This window comes from Dama dama, chromosome 23 (genome assembly GCF_033118175.1).
Source record: "Dama dama isolate Ldn47 chromosome 23, ASM3311817v1, whole genome shotgun sequence".
Taxonomy (NCBI): Eukaryota; Metazoa; Chordata; class Mammalia; order Artiodactyla; family Cervidae; genus Dama; species Dama dama.
Genome location: NC_083703.1, coordinates 22290735 through 22310700, shown reverse-complemented (window position 1 = coordinate 22310700; position 19966 = coordinate 22290735). Strand labels below are relative to the sequence as shown.

Here is a 19966-nt window from a genome sequence, read left to right as displayed (position 1 = left end):
GATGAGTCATTTTTATGGTTGGTTCAGAAAACAGGCAGTTTTCTACTTTGCCAATTAAACCGTTTACAAGATAGCAAATGATTTGTCTTCCAAAGCAAACATTTGGCTCAATTGATTTTTCATTTCTTCTTTAAAAAAATCATGATTATTTTCAGTGGCATCTCTCTAACAAAATCAGTGCAACAATACTATTACTTTTAGAGCTAAACCACCAAGAGACACCTACGAGAGTTTTTTCAAGTGTGGCCAACATGACAATGAAAAATAACCCACATGAAATTAGAGGCTATACCAAGTGTTATACCATGGTAGGTAAACAGGAGAGGTTGATAAAAAAAATCACATTGAAACAGCCCGTACTGCTCTTCTGGTCCAAGTCTCTCCCCTCGTTCTCATCTATGTATAAGGAGACTCAACATCGGAGAAGTGAATTTGGTAGAAATGACTACAGACATCAGAGCCCACAACTTCTGACCCTCAATATCGAGACCTCTCTAACATTCCAATTTGTTGTATTTTGATTGTCCTTTGTTTGAAAAATGGAATACAAAGAGAACAAAGTTTCCAGAACCTCTTCCAACACTTATTATGGTTCATTACATGCCTGTGTCTCAGAATTAAGTCTCTGTGATGTTTGTACTCTCAGGTTATGTTGAGAACTGGCGAGTAAAAGATTTACTGGAGTAAAAGATTGAAAACGGACAAACCCATATAAGGTTACAGTACTATTTTGAGCATGCTGAGTCTCAAATCTATTTCAATCTTTTGTGAAAAGTATTATACTCGGTCTGAGTATCAAAATACAGCACTCATACACTATTAGTCTGACTTAAATCAATAAATATTAACTGAATACCATGAGTGGAACAGAGCAGATACTAAAGAGTATAATAGCCTCTCCTCTTTCAAAACCCACAATCGATCAGATACCTTATATCTACATCATAGCATTTTCAAAGAACTTCTATCCACACTGCTTTATCCAGTTCTCAGAACAGCCCTATGAGACAGCAAAGACAGACATTGTCATCCCGTTTTAAAGATGGAGAAATCAGTGTTTATGGAAATCTCACAAGTAATAATAGCTGAAGACAAGTGTCACCTAAACTCTTAGATGGGAATCATGATGGTTTTAACGATTCATGACTTGCACATTTTCAAAGTAGTGGTATATTTAACCAATTATTGAATAAATGTGTATGTATTCCGTAGTATTGATTCTTCTCTCTTAATTCATTTATTTATAAAGGAAGCAAAAATAATTCTCCTTTAGTCCTTGTGGTCATTTCTTGGTGACTAGGTGGGGCTTCTTCTAGACCTGGTATCTAAACTACCAGGGCAGAGGTCCTGGATATAGACACCAGGAGACACTTTCTTCAGGTTTTTCTGGAGAAGCCACCCTGAACTCTGCCTTCTCAAGAAAGACAAAAGCAAAGGCCCAAGGGTTGTGTGGGAGAATGCACATTATTAGGATGTGGAAGAAGGGGATGGATTCAATGCAAAATAAAAATACAGTTAGCATAAAGGATAAATCAATCAACAATGCAAAATTTGAAGACAGATTAAAGAGAAAAATGATTGGATTAGATGATCAAGCGTGGTTGAACAGCTGTGCCAGCATACCGAAATGTATACAAGCCTGCAGTGCAAGAGACCCCAGTTCGATACTTGGGTCGGGAAGATCCCCTGGAGGAGGGCATGGCAACCCACTCCAGTATTCTTGCCTGGAGAATCCTGTGGATAGAGTCTAGCAGGCTATGGGTTCATGGGGTCTCAAAGAGTCAGATACGATGGGAATGATTTAGCGCACACACACACACATCAGAGTCACTACCTACTTTAAAAAAATTGTCTTTATCCTACTGGTGCTATTTTCAACAATGGATATGTCATATGTCTAGCTATTACGTCTTACTAAGCAATCACTTTTATCACAGGTAAAATGGGAATAATTGTGGATAATGTACTTGTCCTGTCTCAACAAACATACATGACTTCTTGGGATCTCTAGGTTCTGTGATATCAAATGTATCTTCAAATTATCAATAGTTACATTGAAGAAAGTCAAGCCCAGAGAAGTAGGGCTTGGAGTACTGGAGAACTCAAGGCCAGAAATGGTCTATAAAATCACTTCCCTCTTCTCTTATACAAAGGGCAAACTCTTACAAACAGACTCTTCTTCCACATCTTGCTGCAGAAATTTAAACATTCTTCAATTTGAATTTCATTTTTAAAATTAATTTGACCGGAAGACTGTAGGAGAACCATACCCAACACTCCAACTGAGGCATAGATTTCTTCCTGATTTTAAATGCAGCTTCTATAGCTTTTGCATCATCATTCTGTCTATAAATTCCCACTTACTGTTATTTTTACCCCATGCCACAGTGCAAAATATTGACCAACTACATCGTGTTTTTTGCTCTTTAAAAATGATTCTTTAGATTCACATCAATTCTGTGATTATTTTAAAGTTATTATCAGAGGAGAAGGACTGATTCCTTCCTGTTAAATAAACAGGAAAAAAATTGCAGTTCTTTACTCTCTACAAAAGCCAAACACCTCAAGTCTTCATATAACTTTTATGTAGCACTTGGGGCAGGAAGCTGAAACAGCCATAAATATTTAAGGCCTCAGGCCCAGCACACACACTGTGTCTACCTTTTACATTTCTTTCTTGCCTCTAATTCTCTGGATAGTCACTTCCTGATTTCCCCTTTGTATGTGGATATTTTCGGCTTCAACTTCATGTTCCCTCATTTTCTCTTTCACTATATTCAACAACAAAGGTAGTTTCTTTGGGGAACTTTGTTCCCTAACCTCTTTTTACTTTAAGAACACTGAATTTCAGATTCAACTGAAAGTTATTTGTTTGCAACTGGGAGTAAGTGAAAGCAAAGTACTGTAGCCATTTAATACAGCAAAGATTTCCTTTCCAAAATACACAGAGAACAAGAAACTGCACTATTTAATATGACTCACCTTTTGGGTTCATCTATGTAGAAATATGGATACTGGTCATTTTTCCCAGCCCACGACAACCTTTATACCTGTTTTCCCTGGTGCTTACTATGTAAATCAGCAGTGTGAATAACATGAAACAAGTCTTCACTTAAAGGCTTGAATGATGACTGTGTTTGGTGAAATGCATTATGCTACACATCTTGTTAATAAGATGCATAAAAAAACCTTCATTTTTTGATGAAATTTTTTTCTCTTTTCTTAATCTTTGTTTAGTCTTTTATCCATCAAAATTGTTTGTTCCCACTGGAGAGAGCATGTGAAGGGAAACATTATTCCTGCCAGGTGGATGGCAGTGCATATGGGAGGTGATAAATCATTTTGTCATGTTGAGGAAATCATAAATTCATCTGCTTCCACAAGAGACAATATTATGCTATGAAGTCTATGGCTGTCTGTTCTTAACACTGCACATGTCAGGAAACCACCCAGTATATCAGTGATAACCCTGTTCACTGTTAACAAAGAGCTTCATTAAACTGTTAAATGCAATATCGCAGCTCCACTTAGAATTGAGGATCATGTGTCAGCAGCAGAGAAATGCTCAAATCTCTCCCCATCAAGGTTTCAAAAAATAGAGGAAGGATAATGATAAATGATATTGATATTTTAGGTTCCTGTCTATAATCTAGAAGAATCTTTATATATTTCTACTATCCTAGTTCCATAAATTTAATTAATTACCTAATTAATTTCTGGACTATGAAGTTGTAATGGTGAAAAAAAAAGTAACATTTATCTTCATGATTAGTTGGTACTTCAGTGAACTGAGACATACATGGGTTTAAAGGAATGACATTCACAATTTGTAGACTACCCAAAGAGTGTCACACAAAAGAGAATAGTTTTAGACAACAAAGTCTTTAGACAAGTGATGACTTTACCCTGCATATATTTGCATATTTATATATATTCATAATACTAATTAGGATCCACAAGCAACAGTGTGAAATTCAAAAGAAAATTTTTTTAACTAATAATAGAAAAACTATATTAAAATGTGTCACTATGGACCACCAAAGAATAACCTAAATATTTGCAGTTTAGTCAGACTATTCAGAAGTAGCCTTTGAATTATCTATATGGAGGTAAAGAATAAAAACTTCTTCTTAAAGTACAAAGAAAAAGAAGAAATTAACAAAGGTAAATGTGAATAGAAGGCAAATGAACTTTAAATTTCCATTTTTAAACCTACAGAAAATGCAACTTTGAGGGAAAAATCGTATTTAGTAATTGTTTAGGTTTATTCTTGTTACGGATCAGAGGATTCTTTGCACATTTAAACTGAAAAGCAATTTTCAGTATTCTCATTTTTAAGAAATGTATTAAGCTTCTAATATTTATCCCATATGTCTTCTTTTTGAAACACTTGTCACATCCATATCCCATGTACCTTCTGGATTCACTGAGATGCTCTAAGTTAGGTGGCTGGCAGCACGCTAGTTGTTACCAAGGGACTCTTTTCTAGGTCTTACCTTACTGGACTTTCCACCATTTGACAGTTCTGATGCCATTGGTCAGAATTCTCTAGGATTCTCTGGTTGAATGCTCCCTAGGACTTCTTGACATCAACTCCCCCAGACATTATCCTTACTCATTCTTCTTTTCATTCTTTTCTGCAGTTTGCCTGTCCTTTATATTTATTTACTGCTGATTCCAAAATTAAAACCTCTAGTTCCAAGTGTTAAAAACTACATGCTTAATAGGTATACATCATGACTGACATATATTATCTTATTCTTTATATATATGAACCCTAGCAGTAGAAATTATTCTCCTTCTATAATTGAAAAACTGAGGTTCAGAGAGCTTAAGTAACCTGTCTAGTTCATACACACATATTTTTAAATTTAGTTCTACACATACATTTTTAAAATAGTAGAGTGATGACTCAAACCAAAGATAGTTTAACCAAAAGCTTCAGTCTCAGTCCCCACACTACACTGCTTCTGATCAACAATCTCATCTAACAGCCAGATGCTCATATTTAATCTCTAGCGTCTATCTCCATGTGGATATTCCACATCTGCTTCAGAATCAGCGTATCCAAGCTGGAGGTCAACATCATCCTGCAAAATCTTTGAACACATTTGCCTCTCTTAGTTCAGAGACTGTTATTTATTCCTAGCAACCTAGTGGAACAAGTCAATAACCTGACTGTTATCTTAAGCCATTTATTTTCACTCAGCCCCATATCTGATTGGTTTTCAAGTCTTGCTGATTTCTCTTTTATATATTTTTATTTTTTTTGCAGCTTCCTCTTTGTTCTCATAGCCATAGCCATCATCCAGGCCCTCATCTTTCCTCTCCTGAATTCAATTCAGTGGCCTCCTCACGGATCCTTCTTGCTTCAGTGTATTACTGACACACTATTTCCAGAGCAATCTCCATCATGCATCGTGATCTGTATAACATTCAGATCCAAGAATGTCCCTTCCCACTTTTCCAAGGCTTACCCTCCTTATTGTGACGCATGATTTGAACACTGTCTGCCTTTAGAAGTTACCTCTAAATGCCTTTCCTGTACAGGCCACATACTTGAACAGCATCCTGAAGAAATGTCTTTACACACTTGGTTACTTCTTCTTGGACTATGTAACTCTTTGCCTGTTTAGTAAACATCTATTTATTTTCCAAGATTCCTCTCAAAGGCATTTCATATAAGAAGTGAGAGGCATAGCACACATCCCATTACAGAAATCGAACACTCCAGGAATTTGCTTTTCCAGTTTCCATGGCAGCTAAGATATCAGCATATGACTTAGGCTCTGCCAAAAAGAGGCTCTCATCCTAGACTTCCTTAAAATTTATTTTTAATTGGAGGATAATTGCTTTACGATATTGTGTTGGTTTCTGCCGTGTTAGAGCAACATGAATCAGCCGTAAGTATACACAGACCCTCTCCCTCTTGACCCTCCCTCCCACTCAGCCCTCTGTCTCCATCCTACCCTTCTAGGTCATCACAGAGCACCAAGCTGAGCTCCCGGTGTTATCCAGCCACTGACCACTAGCTAGCTATTTTACACAAGGTAGGCTATGTATGACAATACTACTCTCTCAATATGGCCCACCCTCTCCTCCCCTCACTGTGCCCACAAGTCTGTTCTCTATGTCTGTGTCTCTACGCCTGCTCTGCAAATAGGCTCATCAGTACCATTTTTCTAGACTTCATATCACCCTAGACTTGGAATCTGCTGCTGGTGATGCATCATGGGCATTCTCACTGGTAGTGCTGGGGGTTTCATCAGTTGTTAGTTTCTGGAACTATTAAGGACAGAGTCAAGGGACAAAGCAGGTGATTAAACAGTTAATCCCACTAGGGGACTGTAAGTGGAAAAAATATGGGAGACCCATGTAAGTTAATGGTTACTCAGGAAAGCACGTTTGCTTAACCACAAAACCAAGCAGGCTTGCATAGCAACAAAAGCATGCAACAGAAGTATGAGACATGCCCCCAAACAAAAAAACAATGACGGTATGAGACCCACATCCTTCTCAGTGAGCTCAGTAAGTTAGGACACGCTCTCTGCACACATAAAAAATAATTTGTGGACCTAGCTTGACCATGTAGGGGCAGGAAGACTCCCCTGCCCAATCTGGAGAAGAAACTGATGATGGAAACATGGCATCTAATTGAGAAAGACAAAGAAGGTCCTCTACCTCTCCCCTCTCTTCCTTTGATTATAAAAATGTGACCCACTAAGTTCTCAGGGCATGGCATCCTCTCAGCCACTGTGTGTAAGCCTCTCGTGTCCTATTCTAATAAATAACTTCTTATCTATCACTTTGCCTCTCATTGAATTCTTTCTGCACTGAGACATAAAGGACTATGGTCCTGGAGTTCTTCAGAGCCCTTTGAAATGCCACCCCTCTGTTTCAAAACAACTCTACGATGGTGATACATCTTAGCACCTATGCTCTGTGGCAGCTACAGTGATGCCCCGTCACCATCAGTTCTGGGGCATGAATTTGGTCAGGGTTCCTGGCTTCATAGATCCCACATAGTATTCTTGAGTCTTCTAAGTGTTTCTACAGATTATACTCTATTTTAAAGATACATTCCTTTCTACATAAGGCCATCAGAGTTATATCTACTTATTGCGACTAACAGCATTGATTGTCACACCCTGGAGGATTAAGCAAGTCCTATTCTCTGATCTCATAGCATCTTTTTTTGTAGGCTATTATGCACATCTCTCATTATATTGTGGTTTTCTTGCTCATCTGCCTTCCCCACTATATTAATCATTTTGAAACTATGATAATTGCCTCCTTTATGCTTCTATCCACATAATACCACAGGTCTTGGTGCATAATGGTTCAGTAAGTGTTTGTTTTGAATGAGGAAACTATTTAATGGATAACTAAAAACTTGTGATTTTGAACTAGTCTGCTTTTCTACATTATACTTTTTCTTTTTCAAATAGCAGCCCTCTCTTAAAAATTAACAATGAAGCTTAAGTAGGCTCAATCTGCCTACAATGAATTTGATGATTTTAAGTGTTTTCTAAAGATACAAAATTGAGAGATCAAACGACACTCTTGTGTTTATCTGATCAAAAATGTTTTGGAAGTTACGTGTAATATAGGTCACTATAGGACATTTCTTGCATATTCAAGGGTATCTCAGTCCCCATCAAATTTACTAACTAATCTTCAGTTAATGAGAAATGTCAATTTCCTAACCATGATAGCTAAATTAAAAATTATTTGAACTGAAAGAATACCTAAATTCTTTGGACTTGTGACCATTTAATTCACTTTATTTTTAATGAGGAAAAATAGAGAAATGGTATTGAGGGGGAAATTCCATTATTGAATTAAAGTATTCCATTTGGGTCAAGTACAGAGAATATCGTTTGATGTGGACAATGGATTCCAAAGAGGATGGGAGATTGATTTTCTATTGATCAACTACACATTTAGAAACACTCAGTGCTTTCTCTGGCTTTCAGTACAGACTCCCACAGTCAGGACTGGCTGTCAAGCTGAGCTGATACCAATTCCACCTCTCAGCAGGAACGGTTGCTGCAGATTTAATCTAATGGGTGACACAGGAGGCGGCCTGTAGAGACCCAACTGACTTAAAAGATGCACATTAACTGGCTGGAAATCTGAAACGTTACAAAATCTTAAAAGGTTATTACAGAGACACTAGTTAATATTAGTTGAGGCTGCAGTGTAATTTTCTTGACCTTACAACCATGTATTACAATTACAAATGTATGTGTCTATCTCGGCCACTGTCTACTTTGAGGATAAGAACTTTGCTGGACTTCATCATTCATCTTCTGATCTCCATGAGTAGGCACTGTGCTTGGTACACCTTTAAAAGTAAATAAGTGATAACAGGCTCAACCCATAAGCCAAGGCCCCTTAAAAACAGGTTAAAAGCTGCTTTCTGCAAAAATCAGCTCAGATTTTGTTATTACCCATTAGATGGTTTAAAGAGACTATTCAATAACATCCATTGAGAAATGGAATATTTCCTGCCATGTCAGTAAAGGTGCAGCCACCATGGATGGTAAGCTGGTGAACCCTGAAGGAACTCAGAAAAGAAAGAAGACCTGCAATCCAGCAGCCACTGGACTGCAGTCACTCCCTATGTGAGTCCTGAGGAACTCAGGATGTGAAAACACACGGTACTGGCCCCAGATAGGTGAGGAGCATCTCAAAGGAATAATTTCAGTGAGCCCAGACTCTCACATCTTCCCATATATTTATCACTAAGCTGGGTCTGACTCTTTTGTGACCCCATACATAGAGTCTTTTGTGACCTCCTTACTTTGAGATATCTGGTTTTGTTAATTAAACAGTAATCTCTTGCTGTTCCAAACTACCTGCCCTTTGTTGAAAAATTCCTATGTATTCTAGCTTCCCCCCTCACCACCTCTGAGCAATTTCTCAGAATTGTCTGAAATGCTGTCTCCCAGGTTGCAGCTCTCATTTTGCCCCCAATAAAACTTAACTTGTAACTCTCACATTGTGCAATTTTTTTTAACACTACCTTATCCTTTCCAATGATTTCTAAATTGTTTTCATCAGTTTTTCTTCTTTTATTATTCTAAGAAATGTTAAACAGTACTTTGCTTTGATTTGAAATTTAACAGTACCATGATCATAGTTGAAAACAACAGCTAACAAACATGTGAATTTAAAATTTTAATTAATATGAATGGATATAATAATATAGCTATTTGTTAAAACATAATAAACATCTAAAAAATTTAACCAATTTTCAAAACTAGTATGTTTCTCAAATTGAAAAATCATTACAGGGTTAACCAGATGAAAAGCAAAGAACCCAAAGGATGAAATGTTCTAAAATTCCATTTTTGAAGAAATTTCTAACTCAAGAAAGTTCCTGATATAAACATCCACAGTGAATCTAAAGCCTAAATTTTGTTGAAATCCAGGCTTTGCTTGCTGCTAATGTTATAACTTCTTTCAAGATTCTCATCCAGAAAATAAGGATGTCTACAGTATTACTCCACAGAAGTTTTGAGGGTTGAGATAATGCATAAAAGTGCCCAGCAAAATGCCTGGCACTCTAAACTCTAAAAATATCATACCATCTAAATCAGATGGACAGCTTCCATGGAAACAAAAATGGGTCCAATTTTTGAAAATTAAATCCTGTATTATCATAAATGTATTTAAAAAATTCAGGTAGAAAGGACTTTTGTCACTCTTTATACAATGTTAATAATAATAGAAGGCTTACTATTTAGGAAAAAACCAAATTCTTGTTGGCAATAAAATACCAGAACATAACTGGGAATACATGAAGATATTCACTATCTACTTACATTGTTCATTTTATAAAAACAGAAAGTAAATTAAATCTTAACTTTAGCCTGACTAGAGGATTATTGGTTTTATGTATCTTTACAAAAATCCATCTTTTCATTGATTTTCTCTATGGTTTTCTTGTTTTCTATCCTTATCACTTCTTCTACTTACTTTTGTTTTAACTCACTCTTTTTTATTTTTGTAAAATGGAAACAGGTTATTGATTTCAGCTCATCCTTCTTTTCTAATATATTCATTCAATGCTATAAATTTCCCTCTAAGCACTGTTTTCACTGCATCCCACAAACTTTGATGTTATATAGTTTGGTTTTCATTTAGTTCCAAATAGTTTTCAGTTTCTCTTGAGAGTCTTTCTTTGAGCCATGTATTATTTAGAATCACATTTTTAATTTTCATGTATTTTGGGATTTTCCAGTTATCTTTCTGTTACTGATTTTTATTCTTTCAAATTTGCTAAGGTGTGTTTTATGATCCAGAATGTGATCTATCTCATTGAATGTTCTATGTGAGCTTGAGAAGAATATGTGTTCTGCTATTGTTGGGTGAAGTAGTCTATAAATGTCAATTACATCCAGTGGATGGATGGTGCTGTTGAGTTCAACTAAGTCCTTCTAATTTTCCTCCTGCTAGATCTGTCCATTTCTGATAGAGGAGTCTGAAATCTTCAGCCATAATAGTGGATTTACCTGTTTCTCCTTGCAGTTCAGTTTTTACCTCATATATTTTAACACTGTATTGTTAAGTGCATAATACATTAAGGATGTTCTGTCTTTTTGGAGACTTGACCCCTTTATAAATATAAAATTCCTTTCTTTATCCTGATAATTCTCCTTGCTCTGAATGGAGTCTGTTGTGGCAGAAATTAACATAACTACTCTTTCTTTCTTTTGATTACTGTTAGCATAGCATGTTTTTCTCTATTCATTGACTTTTAATATATACACATTTTTATATTTACTGCGGGTTTCTTGCAGAAAACACAAAGTTGGGTCTTGTTTTTTGATCCACTCTGACAATTTCTATCTTTTTATTGGTACATATAGACCATTTATGTTCAAAGTGATTATGGGTTGGGTTAGAATAATATGTACCATATTTGTTACTGTTTTCTATTTGTTGTCCTATTTTTTCTTCTACATATTACCTTCCTCTTTAAACATTTAGGTAATTGTATTTTCTTTTTTTTTTTCTAAGTGTGTTGGTTATACACCTTTTTAATTTTTTTAAGTCATTGCCCTACAGTTGGAAGTATATATTTACAGTTAATCCAAGTCCACTTTTGAATAAGTGGTAACACTAAGTGGTAACTTCATGGATAGTGTGAGTATCTTAATTTTTTTTTTTTTTTTGGATAGTGTGAGTATTTTATAATAACAAAATAATCCCATTTCTCTCTCTTGTTCCTTGTATGATTGCTGATTATCCATTTCATTTATATACAAACATATATAATCAAAACTGTCACACTTGCAGTAAGCTTCATCAAACTTTCCTTCTAAACTTCTCCAGGGATATGCATTTGTTTCTTTCTGCTGCTAGGGCTTTTTTCTTGAAAAAGTTTTGAGGAATACTTCTAGGTCATCTGAGGACATTTTTCAAAACTTACCCAGCTTTAAAAAATTTTCTCTCTGCCTTCCCTCTGTCCAGCCAGTCCCTTCTCATGGGTCTTCTATTACTCAGTGCTCAGCACAGCTCTTAGAACTTTTCTGTTAAGAAACTACATACACGCCTAGCACATGTTGTGTCTTAAATGACAAAGTAGCATCTACTTCTGTCCTTTTTAACTTCTGAACCAAGAGTGAAAGTCTTTACATTGGTTATCTCATTCAATGAACAAAACAACTCTATTAAAAAAAAATGTATTATCATTTGCTTTATTGTATTTTTAAAGCACATATATGCCAAACAAGGAAAGGAGGCAGCAGAGGATGAGATAGTGAGATGGCATCCCTGATTCAATGGACATGAGTCTGAGCAAACTCCGGGAGAGAGTGGAGGACAGGGGAGACTGGCATGCTGCAGTCCATGGGGTTGCAAAGAGCTGGACACAACTTAGTGATTGAACAACAAATATGCAAATAGTGTCCGGGCGCCAGGGCCATAGACATAGAGAGTACTTAGCTCTGTATCTGAGAAACTAACAGAGGAAGGTTTAAAACCTATTTTAAGTCTAAAATATTTTATATTTTACAAATATTTTGGGTCATTGGTTAACCAAAAGTTGGAAACAATGTAGTCGCTGAGACAGAGGAATGAGTTTTCCCATTAATAATCCCAGCCAGCAGCCACATGCCAGCACCCTCCCTAATAAACTGCTGAAAAAGGAAATGCTAACCTTTGGATATGTTGGGGTTGCGGGGGGGCAGGAAACGAAAGAAGAAACGGTGTCATGTTTTAAGTAGAAAAGAAAATTGGTGAAGACTAGATCCATATTTAACTTAGCAAAACTTTGCTTTTCCTTATTTACATGAGCTACAAAATTTGCATTCAATCAACAAAGAAAATGCCAATAAAGGAAAACCAGAATTTGTTTTTGTAGGGAAAACAGTACATTGTTATTTAATGTACTATTTAGGAGCTAAGAAAAAGATTTTCTTCCTATCCATTTTTTAATATACTGAATTCAGAGAGTATCATCTAAAATTTTACAAGATGCAATGGAACCATTTAGCAAGAGAAAGGGAGGAAACTTATCTGATAATGTTCTTCAGTTAGAACTGATACATAGTTTATTTCAAGTTATAATCAGTATGGGATAATTATTTATACATTTTTAACAAAATAGAACTTACCTGCAAAGGACAATGAATAGCTTTATAAACGGCTGCTTTTCTACATCCAAAAGGCTGATTATGAGGGATAAGAGTTAGGACAATGTTATTTATAGTCAGAATGGGTTTACTTTCTGCTGCTTGTTAGTTCCATGATTTGGGGAAGAACTACAAGGTGTTGATCCTCAGATTCATTATCTGAAAACAATTCCCTCATGGACGTTTTATTCTTAAAATTAAAGAGACAGGGACTTCTCTGGCGGTCCAGTGGCTAAGCCTCCCAATGCAGGTGGCCCTGGTTTGATCCCGGGTTGGGGAACTAGATCTCACATACTACAGCTAAGAGTTCTCCTGCAGCAGCTAGAAGATTCCACATGCCACAATGAGAGATCGCACATGCCGCGATGAAGATTGAAGCTCCCATGTGTTGCAACTCAGACACGGAGGGGCCAAATAAATAAATAAAATATTAAAAAAGTAAATGAAACAGTGGTATCTGACCCATAGTAGTCAGAAGTGATGGCCATTTATATTATTAAATTATAATATGTATCTACTAACAACCCGTTTTGCTCTTGTCCTGAGCTCCTATCATTGTGTAAGATTTTGCTAAATGTTAATCTTAAAGACGATCCTCACTTAAGAACTCCATTTTATTACATAGACTCAGATGCTGTCTTGCCTATAAGCATAAAGATCATCTATTGATGTAAATGCCATTCTCCCCCCATCACTGCACACGATCCAGGTAAATGAACTACTTCCGTCAGTCCATCTTTGATGCCTACAAGCAACAAAGCAGGCTGATAGGCAGTTAATGGTAAGCTTCTGCTAAGCCTTGATACAAATTTCAATGTCGCTTTCAAGTGAATAACAATGGGGTTACTTCATGAGATCAGTGGGCTTCCCTGAGAGCTCAGCTGGTAAGGAATCTACCAGCAATGCAGGAGACCTGAGTTCGATTCCTGGGTTGGGAAGACCCCCTGGAGAAGAGAAAGGCTACCCACTCCAGTATTCTGACCTAGAGAATTCCCTGGACTGCATAGTCCATGGGGTCGCAAAGGGTCGGACACGACTGAGCGACTTTCACTTGCACTGTGAGATCAGTTACCTGAAATGAGTTCAGAAAACAGTATTCCACAGGACCACTGGTTCCTGTACTTCTGGGATCTTTAAGCTTACAGAGCACTACTTTTGCATTTTCTCCTTCTTTAAAACCACCAGTTGGGAGGGAAAGTGTTCAGGTAGGGTTTTGGCAGAAAACAGATGACGAAATCCTTTCAGTTCACTAAGGGAGTTTAGTAAAGGGATGTTTTACAAAAATGAAGGCAAGGCTTAGGCAAAGCCACAAGGGACAGTGCGGTATATCAGGGCAAATAACAGTAGGAAGCTGAAGGGGTGAGAGGAGAGAGCGATTTCCTGAGCTCAGAAATAGAATTGCAGTTGGAGGAGAGCTCCAGGTCAGAAGCTATGTCTTAGAAGGTACAGCCAGACTGCAACAGCGCAGGAGGGAGGTGTCCAGGAAAATAATCTCATTTTCTCTTCTACCCTCTGATCTCTTCCTGTGCATCCCCACAGCTGAATTCAATTAGAAGCCAAAAGGCACGGGAGTCTGTTGTTACAGTCCATGAAGGTCAACATCCCACGACCAGAGCGTGGGAAGAGAGGGTGGAGAACAGATATGGAGGCAAAGAGGAGTACGTGCTGCAGGGAGGGGACCGAATATGCATCATTCGTGGTCTGGACACTGCAGACTGATAAACACACCTCCATTCAACAAATCCTAAGGTCAAACATCTAACTTGATCTGTTAGTGGAGTCAGGGGCTAAAATAAGAAGACTGGGTGCTGATCTTCCCCATCTATTATCATTATTAATATGTGATTACATTAAAAAGTATGTTAAAATTATTGGACAGTTTAATCAGGCACAGTTTTGGTTAACTGAAGAAATAACACACACAGTCTTATTCATGTAAACTTACAACATTCATGTCTTTACCCCAAAGCTAATAATTACCATACTAGTTGGTATGCAAAATGTTTCCTACAGTGAAGAAATATATAAAAGAAATGCAAAGGGAAACTAAACTTGACCATTACCCATGAGGAGGCGATAAGACAGCTATGTTTGGACTAACTACAAAATTATTACAGCTGCTAAGTCACAACATGAATCAAGTTCAGTGAGAGCCTGAAGAGAGAGCTTTTTGGAGCCAATGGTAATGGCTTTGTTTGCATAAGTCTATCTGAGACCACTTCCTTAAAGACCCCTCTAACTTCACAACCACATCCCCTTGCTGAGTAATACATGGATGCCAGTTATCTTTAGTTCTCTCACTCTAGACTCTCAAGCTGGAGGTATCTAACCTAATACTTCAAATTTTAAAAGACCCAGATCTTTTCAATAGAACATCACCTAAATTGAACTTGAGGATTTCTATGCAGAGTATATATTTTTTATTCTTAGATCTTTCTCAATTACTCAAACTATTGCACCACGCCTTAGAAATAGGTTTGTTCAGTTGGATTATATATGTATTGACTGTTCTGATTATTTTTATCTTTTTCCCTGCTATTCTACTCTATAAATTTCTAGTGTGTTTTTATATTGTTTACTTTACCTTTGCTTTTTTTGATTTTTTACTTTTTACTGAGAGATTGGAAGTAACAATGAAAGAGAGTCAACTATGTAGGTAGGCTGTTTTAAATTTAAAAAAGAAAAAACCCTCAATATTCCTGTTGCTTAGGTTGGTGTTTATAATAATTTCTGTACTTCTAAATGGATTTTAAAAGAAAAGGGTTCCAAGCCCTAGTCAAAAATGTACCCATTTTTCTAACTCTGAGGATCATAGAGTTCAACATACCTTCATAGAAGAGTAATAAAATTAGCCACTAAGATTGTTCAGCAGATTTTCTGAACAGTCTGTTATCCTGTTTCCACAATGATTCAAGCCAATTTATGGAGATTTACATAAATCACAAACAAAAACAATTTGTTTGTACAAATATACAGACAAAAACACTGTTTTGTTGGGCTAACCCTTAAAAACAAAGTATCTGGCAGTTTCAGGAAATTTAGTTTGGGGTTGAAATTGACCTCTATCATTCAAAAATATTTTAAAACTATACCACAAATGACTGAGGTTATTCTTAACTTATTTTTAAATTAATTAATTTATTTTAATTGGAGGCTAGTTACTTTACAATATTGTGGTGGTTTTTACATACATTGACATGAATCAGCCATGGGTGCACATGTGTCAGGGATTAGTGTTAATTTTAAGGAAAAGTATACACTAATCTTTATTCATTCAAAGATAATCTCCAGTTCTTACCATTATGTGTTTACTTGTTATTATCAATAATAAAAGGACAAGGTCGAGGTATATGGACCATAATAAAACTTGGGTCATTTAATATATGTTGAATTTACAATTTAATTCTGAGGAAGTCATGTCAAGTGTTTGGTAAATATTTTGTATATATACTTGTTATAAAATGCTTTTCCAGGCATTAAAAATCAACCAATGAGCTTGCATAACAGACAGCAAACTCCCATTAGATTATAAGATAGCTACGATGCTCATTTTCTTCTAACAAAGATTTTTCACTCCAAGAATGTAACAAATGGTTTCTATCATTCCTTGAAGGTCTTCCTTTTTCCATAATTTGTCTGTAGGATCCTATAATCTGTAATGGAGAATTAGAGTACCAGAAATAAAACATTCTAAACAAACTCTAATATTATACTGGGGGAAAATAGTTGGTCAATAAGTAAACCAAAATTATTAGTCTGTTTTAAGATGAGGTCTTTACTTGTAAAAACCACACTCATATAAAGCAGTATCCACTGCCACTTCCTTTTTGCATTTCAGAATGCACCTTTTCCTTTTGCATGTAAAGTGTTTGTCTAATGATAAAAATCAATGAATGTGCATATAATTATTGCTTGGTACTCTGATACATATAGTTTATTTATAATATCTTTAGTGATCTTCATAATTTACTGTAATCATCCTATCTAAAAATAAGATTTTGAATGCTAATTCTAGAATATCCTAATGTATTACTTGATGTTTATCAAACTTGTCATACTATGTATACTATCATATAAAAATATAATCCACCATCATAGAGTCTAAATATGTTTATATTAAACATATCTTTGGGATATTTAAATGTGATAAATTTATGGTAAATATACCTTTGGGATTTTTAAATCCAATCATTTTAGCTTTTACCTCTTTTTTTAAACCTATTTTTAATCTTCCCTTGGGACCATTAGTAAAAATGAATGTCCAAGAGAGAAAAACACAGATGGCATTAAGAGGATAATAACATGATTAGAAAGCAATTCCTAGATGATTTCTGGTTGGATATGAAAACAAAATAAAAACTGCATAGTGCTAATTTTTTTTCAAAGATAAAACTCCATTATTCTGACAAGTTCCATTTTTGTATTTTTTCCTTTTCATTTGAAAAACAAAAAATGATTATATAATTGCCACCTCTCAGCTCTTTTGTTATGTAATACCATGAAACAGTTATTTCTGGATTGAGTAGAAGGGAGAAAGGAGGAAATGAGATAGGTTCAAGAAACAAAATGAGAGGAACTTTTTAACCACAGACTAACAGTGACCCAAAGAGATACAAATTAGAATTAGATGCTGTTAGATACCATATTTTTCAAAATAGTCTAGTGTTATGAGAATCCATAAAGTATATGATACAGAATATGCTTAGGGTAGAAAGGAAATTAATAAAATGCTCAGTATTAAGTTTCCATTGAGGTTTTTGAAAGACCCCATACACACTTATCTATTGAAATAACTGAAACAGACTTTTTCTCCTCCTTTTTCTTTCTCAGGATTGGAAACACCCTAGGATACTGCAATGGGACTTCAGGAAATAGCAGCTGAGGAGAAGAATACAATGAGGCATCACATTCAATGGGGAGTTAGTGTAATACATTTGACTTGAGGGGAGAGGAGGTGATTTGAGCTGGTTTCATTTAATTGGCCAAGTTCTACTGAAAATAACCTCCATCTCCACTACTACCACCCCTGAAAAAAAAATCCCATATGTTCTCCTGTATGATATATAGACACAAAACCATACATTGACTCTAGAGGAAAAGAAATTCTAGGTTTAGTTAATGGTGACTCTAACTATATACTGTCATGCTGACTTAAAAACATACAAATTATCTGAAAGTGATATGGTGGTTAGCTGCCAGCCAGAGGTATGTACATTGCAAATATGATCAGAGAAAATACTAATGCTTGATTGTGGTATATTCATACTTTCTTATTTAAGGCCTTCTGCCAGGGAAATAATTTGTATCTGCCATTTCTCACATGGATTTTATGATGGAAGACTAGAGCTGTATGCTCAGGTTCCAGTACACTCCAGGACTGGAACACTGAGATCTCAGTGATCCCTTCAGGGATACCGTGGAGTATCAGACTCAATTTTGAAGTGTTATTTGTTTTTGCATCTTCCTCAAAATGTATGGTGAGAGCTGGAAAAAGCTTGTGTGGTGGACAGCGTCATTTTACAGGATTCTTACAGGGATCAGAGATGTGCTTGTTGAATTTGGACTATTTCCTTTCAGCCACCGTTCTAATCAAGAGTAAACAGGGATGACTACATCCTGCCGGCATCGTACAGACAACCAAGTACAGGAGTTTCAACCATCTATGTGCAACCGACGTCTGTCTGGTGATGCGATGGAGGTTTTTCTAAAATAAAAGCACAGTGCTGTGCTGTGCTTAGTCAGGTCCAACTCTTTGCGACCCTATGAACTGAAGCCTGCCAGGCTCCTTTGACCACGGGAAGTCTTTAGGCAAGAATTACTGCTGCCACGCCCTCCTCCAGGGGATCTTCCCAACCCAGGGATCAAACCCAGGTCTGCCTCATTGCAGGCAGATTGTTTACCAGGAATACTGGAGTAGATAACCTATCCCTTCTCCAGGGGATCTTCCTGACCCAGGAATCAAACTGGGATGTCTTGCATTGCAGATGGATTCTTCACCAGCCGAGCTACCAGGAAAGCCCAAAAAGTACAATATGAAGACTAAACTTTTTTCTTTGTTACACATTTTTTTAAGGAGAACAATGTTACACATTTTTGACACTGTATTCATTTCTATATTTGAACTTCTGGACCGTTCCTCCCCTTGACTTCCTAACTTTTACTTTGTGTATGGTTGTACACTGTATAGAGTTCAGAATGATTTTTTTTTTCCTACTCAGATAAAGCAAAGTTTAAGAATTTAGTTTTCATGAGGCTTCAGTAAAGAAGAATAAATAATAATTTAAAAAAAACCCTACCCTTCCTGTTACTCTGGTCATCCTCATGACAAAAGGGAAGTTAAACTGTTTGCTGACATGTCTCTTATGGTTTGAGTCTGGGCTTCCTTTTCTAGGACTGCTGCCAAACACTCAGCTTCCAAGACAATCTTTTGTGGGAGGTGACCTCTTTGGAATCTAAGAGCAAAGGCTAAAAAAAATGCCATAATAATTGCAAACAAACCCTAGTTCTGGTGAAGGATTGTTTGGTTCACATTCCTGAAGTAGCTGGAAATATACTTTCCTAAGAGTTTAATAGAATATTAGTTCTCTTCTCTTGAAAACAACTCTTCTAGACACTCAAGTTCCAGTTTACTGTACCACCACTTTCCAAGTTGTTAAAAAGGGTTAGGGTAAACTTTCACTCTTCCTTCTTTATTATCCATCACTCACATTTGATTTATTAGTTCTAAAATCTCTATGATGAATTTTCTGCTACTCACTTAATGCAGTATCACTTGACTTTTGGATGAATGGTATACCTGTAAATCTTTTTTTTTCTTCCCTGTACTTGGCTTTTTTAAAATTTATTTTTTAATTGGAGGAAACTTGCTTTACAATGTTATGTTGATTTCTGCCATACAACAACATGAATCAGTCATAATTATATATAGATCCCCTCTCTGTTGGGCCTCTCTCCCCTCCCCCCATCTCACCCATGTAACTTGCATGATTAATTTCAGTGTCTTTAAGTATTCTCTCCATTATCATCTTCACCTAACTTTTTGTCCTGTGGCTTTTACACACTTCACATGTTTTCATGATCCATGGAAAGAAATCAATAGAAGGAAAAGTGTCCTTTGGCATATAGGACCTTATTCATTGCCTTTGTTTAAACATTTAGTGTATAGATCCTTGATATTCCTTTTGTTGATTAAAACTTCCTTTACGACTAAAAGATTTTTTGCCTTCTCTCCTGAATTCTTCCATCTGTTAGTGATGCGGTCTTTCTCATACCAAGTGGTTTCTCTCTGGGAAAGTGATGTCAAATTTGTTTTGGAGATTTTA

General features: G+C 36.3%; 1 protein-coding gene across 3 annotated transcripts in view; it reads right to left on the bottom strand.

Moving 5' to 3' along the window:
• Positions 1 to 19966, bottom strand: part of MALRD1 (MAM and LDL receptor class A domain containing 1) — a 522662-nt gene that overhangs the window by 49638 nt on the left and 453058 nt on the right. The window lies entirely within an intron of this gene.